Consider the following 7739-nt stretch of genomic DNA (forward strand, 5'->3'; position numbering starts at 1 on the left):
ATGTTCAACTCACAATTCCAATATTTATTAGCTTTGCGTTTGTTTAGTTAATGTTAAATTCACAATTCTAACATTTATTAGTTTTCATTTGTTTACTCCATGTAAAATTCGCAATTCCAACCTTTATCAATTTTTTTATTCGTTTATTTCTTGTTAAATGCACAATTCTAACATTTACTGGTTTCTCATTCGTTTATTCAATGCAAGATTCGCAATTCTACCCTTTATTAATTTTTTTTTTTCATTCGTTTATTTCTTCATTTAAACAATAAAAAGAAGGAAAACTAAAGCAGTAGAAAAACTTTAAAACTTTCCTCTTTTAAAAGCTTTCTTCAACGTCACACTTAAAGAGTAATCTTTAACGACCAAAACTTCTCACTTCCACACCGATTGAAGAGCAAAAAGAAACGACTCTCTTGCGATCGAACTCTTTGCAAACTTTCCTCTCTTAACTTTCAATCCTCATGAAACTAATCACGGCTTACCGAGTTCTCCCTTCCTTTTTCTCTTTCTTTCTCTTTGGTTCTCTTTCCTTTTCTCTCTTTTTTCTTCTTTAAACTTAACGAAACACGCACATGAATATGCAAAGGTCAACTGAAAGTCACACGGGATTTCAAGTTTTTTCACTTTTGCCCCCTTTTTTTTTACTGTCCATGCATTTTAATGAGAAGGGTTTGCACGTCCTAAGACCTATTCAACCTAATAAACTGTTCTCTGCATAGCTATATGTTTCGTTTTGTACTTAATCGAAAGAAAGTACTTTTTACAACACATTTTTCTTCGTAGTTTTATAATATAACCAATTTCGTATATTTTTATTTTTTTTTTATATTTTTGTGAATAATTTTATGCTTGTAAGCTTTTTGACGATGGTTGTTTTTACTTTTTGGCTAATTCTTGCTTATCCATATTTTGGTGCTTAACGTAATTATTTATATGAAAACTTTGCTTATATTTATGGTAATATCTGTGCATGCCTAACAAGCACACCATAATCTCCTTTTTTTTTTTCTTTATTTCTGCAATGCTAACACAACACTCAAATAATGCTACTCCTTTGACTTCTCTTGCGCGACTCCTCGATTAGCAAATCAATCAAAAGAACCCTAACTTCCTCGCATGATTTTCTTTTTTTTTTCTTTTGCGTTGGTTGGGACCCTTGCTGTAAAAGCAGACTGACAAATACACACGGGGGCCCCCCCCCCCTCTCCATCGCATCACTGAATTTTATTAACGGACATTACAAGTTATTCATTACTAAGTATTTAATTGGCCCGCACACGTTGGGGGACGTCGATTCGTTGACAGATTTAGGAGTTCTACGAAAGGTTATGCTTTAACTCGCATATTGAGCCCTCGTTAGGCAAAAAATATGCGAAAGACCGAGATGTAGCACGCGAAGTAAATCAGATGTCATTAAATACCAAGTCGAATACCGCAATATACCGATTGGATATTAACTATTAACTCCAACATATTGATTGCTCCGATTTTCCGTATTAATTAAATATCGTAGTGATTACCTACAACTACGCTACTTAAGTAATGGATTAAATCTGCTCATCCGAAATATTCGCCGCAGCTACTTAAAAGAGATAGACATATGCTTTTATCGTCTTAAAGCCTTTATTATCTGGATGTGGTACTTTGACAGCCTCCATCTCGCGCAAAATGGGAGGTACGTAAGGAGACCTTTTTATTATATTATTGTTTAGTGCTAGGAAAAATTGCAAAGAAAAGCAGAATAAATAAATTAAAAGTTATATTAAGTATTTCATTATCTTGTTAAGTGTAAGGTGCCTCTTCCGCAATATACTGAATATTTATCAGTGAAAAAGCTATAAAGCATATTCTTTGATTATAATACTAGTAATTACTTGCAAGATGGTTACGACCAGACTAACCAGGAGCTTGTGGGGGCATGTTTTACCAAGTACCATATGCGTCATTCCTCAGGAAGAAGAGATTTCCATAACCTGGGTGAACGTCAGACTGACCTTTGTCTTGAGAGAAACGGACTAGCAGCCAGCGCAGTTACTGCCGATTGCAGGTAAACTGCAACAATCCATGCAAGAGCAATAACAAGCTTCATTTGCGAAAAGAATGCAGGATCCTCGTACTAGTTCGCGTATGGTTATCGTCGAATTAGCGGACGGGATTAGGCACGAAACAAGTAGTCGCTTCCGGTGTCCAGTATAGTTTGGCACCATCACAAATGTGCTTTGGCTTATAGTAATGTTCAAATTTCTATAACTTCCTCCGAGTGTTTTCAATTGCCATCGTGTGTTGCTTGTAGCTCACGGATACGTAATAACTAAAAATTATATGAGAAAAAATATCTTGAATTCGAGTGATAGTATTCTACTCGTTGCACTGTATAAAACTAAGATTGGTAAACTCAAGTACACACGATAGACCTGAAGTAGTTCTGGACGTGATATGTTTATGGTGGACACACGTTAATTCTAGCGCATACGAACAATTGTCGTCAGCTCACCGCAGTGACGAGTTGGAAGGGATTTTAAAAACTCTAACTTAAAAAAGTCAGCTTACGGGATAGAGTGAAACTGTCTGTATGTATAAGCACAGCAAGATCTTTTCTCAGATTATATTGTAGCAAGCCTACTTCCAAAAGGTTGCTCTCAATATTTTGGTCTCTTCAATATGATTGATTTTGTTGAAATTTTGTACACACATTTAGCTACTTGAACAACTCAATTGGGAAAAAATTTTCGATGTGCGTTTGTCGAAAACTCATTGCGCCTTATATATTCCTAGCGAAATGAGGAAATTGACGGGAAGTCTAACGAGTACACGAATTAACAGAAGTAAACCGGGAAATTGAGCCCGTTTGAAGAATAACAATATTGGCAAAATGAAATGGATATTTATGATTTCCACAAAGTTTATAAACAAAAGCTTTCTTTCTATTTCTTATAAGTTGTAAGCAATAAGCAAAACAAAGTTGCTCGCAATTTTTGCTTTGCTGCAACGCGTTCTTCGATCGAATTAAACCATTCTCACTGGACAGACAGATGGACAGACATAGCTAACATTATGTAGAATTTGACGCTGATGAAGAATGCGGGTACTTTATGGATTCTCTGAGGAGTAGTTTTTGGTGTTTCACTCGCTACGACAAAACGAGTACGCCCATTATCCGCCGGTAGAAGTTATGAAAATTACATAACAGTGGCGCGATTGTTAAAAGCTATATATCCTCATTTACCACATTTTCAATAAATATCAAAAATTTGATTAGAAGAATCTAAGAATCTTACTTAATTGACGAAGCTAACAATTCTTCACTTACAGACACACATAACTATCGACGGCAATGAGGCTCACAAAAGGGCAATACTATACAAAATAAGATAACGGAGCACCACTAATCAAACTACTTTTTATGACATTTTGTTTTGGTATCTGTGAGGGTAGCTAAACAGAGAAATAATTATAAAACGTGGGAATGTCCTAATCTCCGCCTCCATGCATTAAGGCGAATTTTGTTTCGTTCAATATGCTTATTTATGTATAGGTTTAGCTCACTAATGCATTACTATACTTTTCTATGAAAAAGCAGATCAAAACAAAAGTGTTAGTATGAGCGAGAAAGGGTTGTTATTCGACCCTCAATAAAGATCAATTAAGAGCCAACCCTCGAACAATGCAAATGCCGCTTATTGTAAGATCGATCGGAAAATTGTAAAGTATACAGAAAGACAAAGAGAAAAAGAAAAATAAAAACACACATCTACATAAAAAATCTATTGCAAAAATAAATTTAAGTTTTCACTAAAAATGTGTTGCAATAATAGGTCAGAAATAACATTAAAAATATATTCTAAAAATAAATTGCCATTGAAATTTATCAGGCAATTCAACTTAAATATACATTACAGCTTGGTTAGCAACTATTCCTGAAAATACTTTAAACATTCTATACATGTTTACACTTAGAGTTAAAAGAATATTAGAACACATTAAAATTTGTGCTAAAATATACTACAATTTATATTAAATGACGTGATAAAAACTTACTGCATCATACAAACAAACAAGCTTTATATTATAAAAGTGTACTATAAGCAAAATATTGAAGCGGAAGGAAACTGAGAGGTCTTTTGAACGGGATGATAGCGCCATACGAAATACATGGTAAAAACCGACCGGCTTGGTTCTTGCAAATACACAACAACAAGAAAAAGATTCGTTGTTATGGCGGGAGGTGTAACATGTACTTTTTTTATCGCGACAACATTTAACAATTCAATCTGGTCGACAACACTTGTTTTTTTCGTTGGTCTGGAGTTAACGCGTTTTCGTTAGAGTGAAACAAAAACGAGAGAGAAGGGACAGTTGTTAAGTAACTGCGGGAATGATCGGAGATAACTTCTCGTAAAGTGTTTTTCTTGGCTTGCGTTAACAAACAGCTGCAATGCGAATTTAATCAAATATAAAATAAATTCCATTTACGTTACTTACGTCTTCGAAAATTTAAGCATTCAACAAACACATCAAAAGTAAAGTTTACGTAATTGTGCAACTACATTTTCGTTTCCTTAAGAAAGTGATTTTCTACAAAAGCCGAGACATTTTACAAGATGTTTCCTTAAGCAAGTGGGTTTCTACAAACATTACAAAAATTTTTAATTAAGCAAAAAAAAGTTACCTTGCACTTTTTTTTTTTTTTTTGAATAGTGGAAGAAAAGGCAAAGACACTTTATAAAATGTTTGTGAAGTAATTTAAAATGCTTATGAAAGAATGTGCGGAGTATCGCATATTAGGAAAATAAAGCGGAATAAATAAACGAATGCTATGCGTATGAGACGTAGTGCACATAAAACTTAAGATGATCATATTCGTTTAATTTTGCAATTGCAACGTTTGTTTAATGAGATAATAAAGAAAAATTAAAAAATCTGTCACTACTGTACTTTACAATGATCACTATCAGCCTTCCCAGCAACTGCATCATCATCACCACCATCAACATTATCGGCAGCAGCAGCATATAGGCATGGTTCCAGTGTCGCAATGTTTTCTTTTTTTGTCATAGTTCTAAGTAATGTTATATAAATTATATACATCTCTTTTCTTCGGTTTGTGAACGTCAGAAGTAGACAATTTTTAAAACACTGCTTTATATGAATTAAATGTGAGTAGAAATTTTTTTTTATGTTATATTATAAACAAATACTTGTTTTTTGCCACGGTATCCTAAAATATTAAAAATGCGCTAAAATTTTTATTTAAAAGAGGTTTTTATTTAGGCAGGCAAGAGAGGTCTGAAAACTCAACTTCGGGGTTTCTCATACAAAATCATGCGTCGATGAAGACACAGGGAGGACTGGGTGTAGAACGGCCCAGGGCATATGATCAGCGAATCTGGTAAGTAAGTCTCGACCCTCTGTTTGCATTCTTAAAGACTTTTTTGCACGTAGATGTGCTGAGTGTAAACGTCTGTGATGTGTCTGTTGGGTTACGAGTAAATACAACCCGGAAACAACAGACCAATTGAGCGAATGCCCTGCAAGAGGTGAATCGAAAAAACAGCGCCAAAGTCGCTTAAAAATCAAAGTGATTCGCCTAGGCCGAACCTCGCATACCCATCATTATTAAAAGTTTTAGTGCTCCTTCTTTTTAATAATGGTTAAAGAGAAGTGAATGGGACAAAATTTGTAACGTCCGCGAACAAATTCAAGATAGGGTGTCAGTCGGTCTGTTTTTGTCGTAAATGTAGTAATAACGGCATGCCGTTATGCAAAATCGCATGATCACAAAAATAGTGCTTGAGGTTTCGGAGGTTGTTTTTTGGCTACGAGGGGAGTGCAGTTTGAGTTGTGAAGGAGATCGGATGCAGGTGACATTGAAATCAGAGGAATGACTTTCTTTGTAGTAACAATTTATTAAAAACGAAAAGAAAAAAAAAAAAGAAAATATAATTAAAAATCTTGCTTTCTACCTGTAAATGTTATCGATACAAGATTTAGTTTAAATCATTATAAATATTAATAGAAGCATAAAAGATATTAATAAGAGAAGGATTGATAATATCTTGTATATACAGATATAATTAGTGAAATTCAGTATAAGAAAAGAAACAAAAATGTATAACGGAAAACATCAAAAGGTTATTTACTTAAATTAAATCTTAACCATAATGAAAACTCAAAACAATATGAACAGAAACATTTTGTATATTAATCCTCAGAATTTTTATTCAAACATTATTACATGTTTTTTTTCTAATTGCATAATTTCCTCATAATTAATAATTTATAACAACAAGAAATAAGTCATTTAGTAAAAGGAATGTATTTGGCAAAAGCGAAGGAAAAGCAAAGGAAAGACAAAGAAAGAATACGCTGAAGAACAAGTAAACTAAAGTACCAAAAAAAAGCAATCCGTTAGCAATAACAAATCTCTAGTTGAAAAATAAAACAAGAAACATATGCGGTTATGTTAACAACTATTTAGTTATATTAGTTCTAAATTGTATTTACTTGCTGGTGTTTTAATGACTATTTAAAAGTCTAAGTTGTCGTTTTTTTTGCTTATGTACAATTCTAAACTGGGATTATATTGAAACTAACCCAAATTAAATAAATAAAGTGTTTGTTAAAGCCATTTTAAGAAAAAAAAAAAAATGAAAAATCTTTATTATTCAAGACATCCTGGTAAAAAGGGCAAGTAGGTAAGCCCTTGTTAATGACTTAAAAGTTTGTATTGTGGTGAAATTGCCTGCCTTGGTATTTGGCGGTTTGCATTTGTCCTCGATTGACTTCAAACAGCATTGGAAGGAAAGAATCGAATAATTTTACATTTGCGGCTATTCTCAGGGAGCTGAGCTAAATGGTCAAAAGAGTAAATTCATGAGCACCCTTCACTACTTGCAAACATCATCAAGCTGTCATCGACTCAAAGGCTGCCAACTTATTTATTTATTTATTTATTTATTCGACTTATACGAAAAATTCAACTAAAAATTTTGACAGTCGAGTTCAATTGACTGTTAAAGTAAATTTTAAATTAATTAATATTAAAACTTAGTATAAATACAATAAAACGATTAAGGAAAAAAAAGAAAAAAAGCATGTACAAAACTAGCATAGAGCCACACCCACAACCGGTACAGGACCAATTGCGATTGAACCTCTAAGCCATCGCAAACATGCACTGACGACCGATAATAGTTAACAAAAATTCATTTGCGACTCATCGTGACTTTTTAAGGTTAAGAGCTGGTTTAAGTACGACATAGGTAAGTAATGCGCATTAAGCAATGTTGCTTTAATGGACTTTAAAGAGTCCTAGAAAGAAAATAAGTGATAGACATTATTTAGGTTCTTGCAAACAACTCCAAGAGGATTACAAGGTATTGTTTTAGTTAAGAAAACGGAAAAGAATAGAACAGGGAGACTGGGGACAGAACAAACGGACTAAGACAGGACCAACGAACGTCGTACAGGACAAACAACAGACTTACGTAATGACACTGAAGTAGATTAAAATATATATATATTTTTTTTAAATATTTTTTTTCTTTTTTATTGTCATGCGGTACTGCGGGCAGAGAAAAAAAGGACAACTGCTCTACCGCTCACGAGCTAGGCATCGTGACATAAATGGCGCCCAACGGGAAACAACCTAGCTTTGGGGAAAAAGAAATCCATTATTTTTATATGAATTTCAGGACTTTATTTAACATGCTTCGGATTGTCCGATTTGGGTCAAA

General features: G+C 33.7%; 1 long non-coding RNA gene across 1 annotated transcript; it reads left to right on the top strand.

Moving 5' to 3' along the window:
• Positions 1 to 4216: 4216 nt before the first annotated feature.
• On the top strand, positions 4217 to 6245 carry LOC119640259. Its single transcript, XR_005247631.1, has 3 exons — positions 4217 to 5159; positions 5275 to 5392; positions 5446 to 6245. It is a non-coding gene; the product is annotated as an uncharacterized LOC119640259 (long non-coding RNA).
• The last annotated feature ends 1494 nt before the right edge of the window (positions 6246 to 7739 follow it).

This window comes from Glossina fuscipes, unplaced genomic scaffold (assembly GCF_014805625.2).
Source record: "Glossina fuscipes isolate IAEA_lab_2018 unplaced genomic scaffold, Yale_Gfus_2 116, whole genome shotgun sequence".
Classification (NCBI taxonomy): Eukaryota; Metazoa; Arthropoda; class Insecta; order Diptera; family Glossinidae; genus Glossina; species Glossina fuscipes.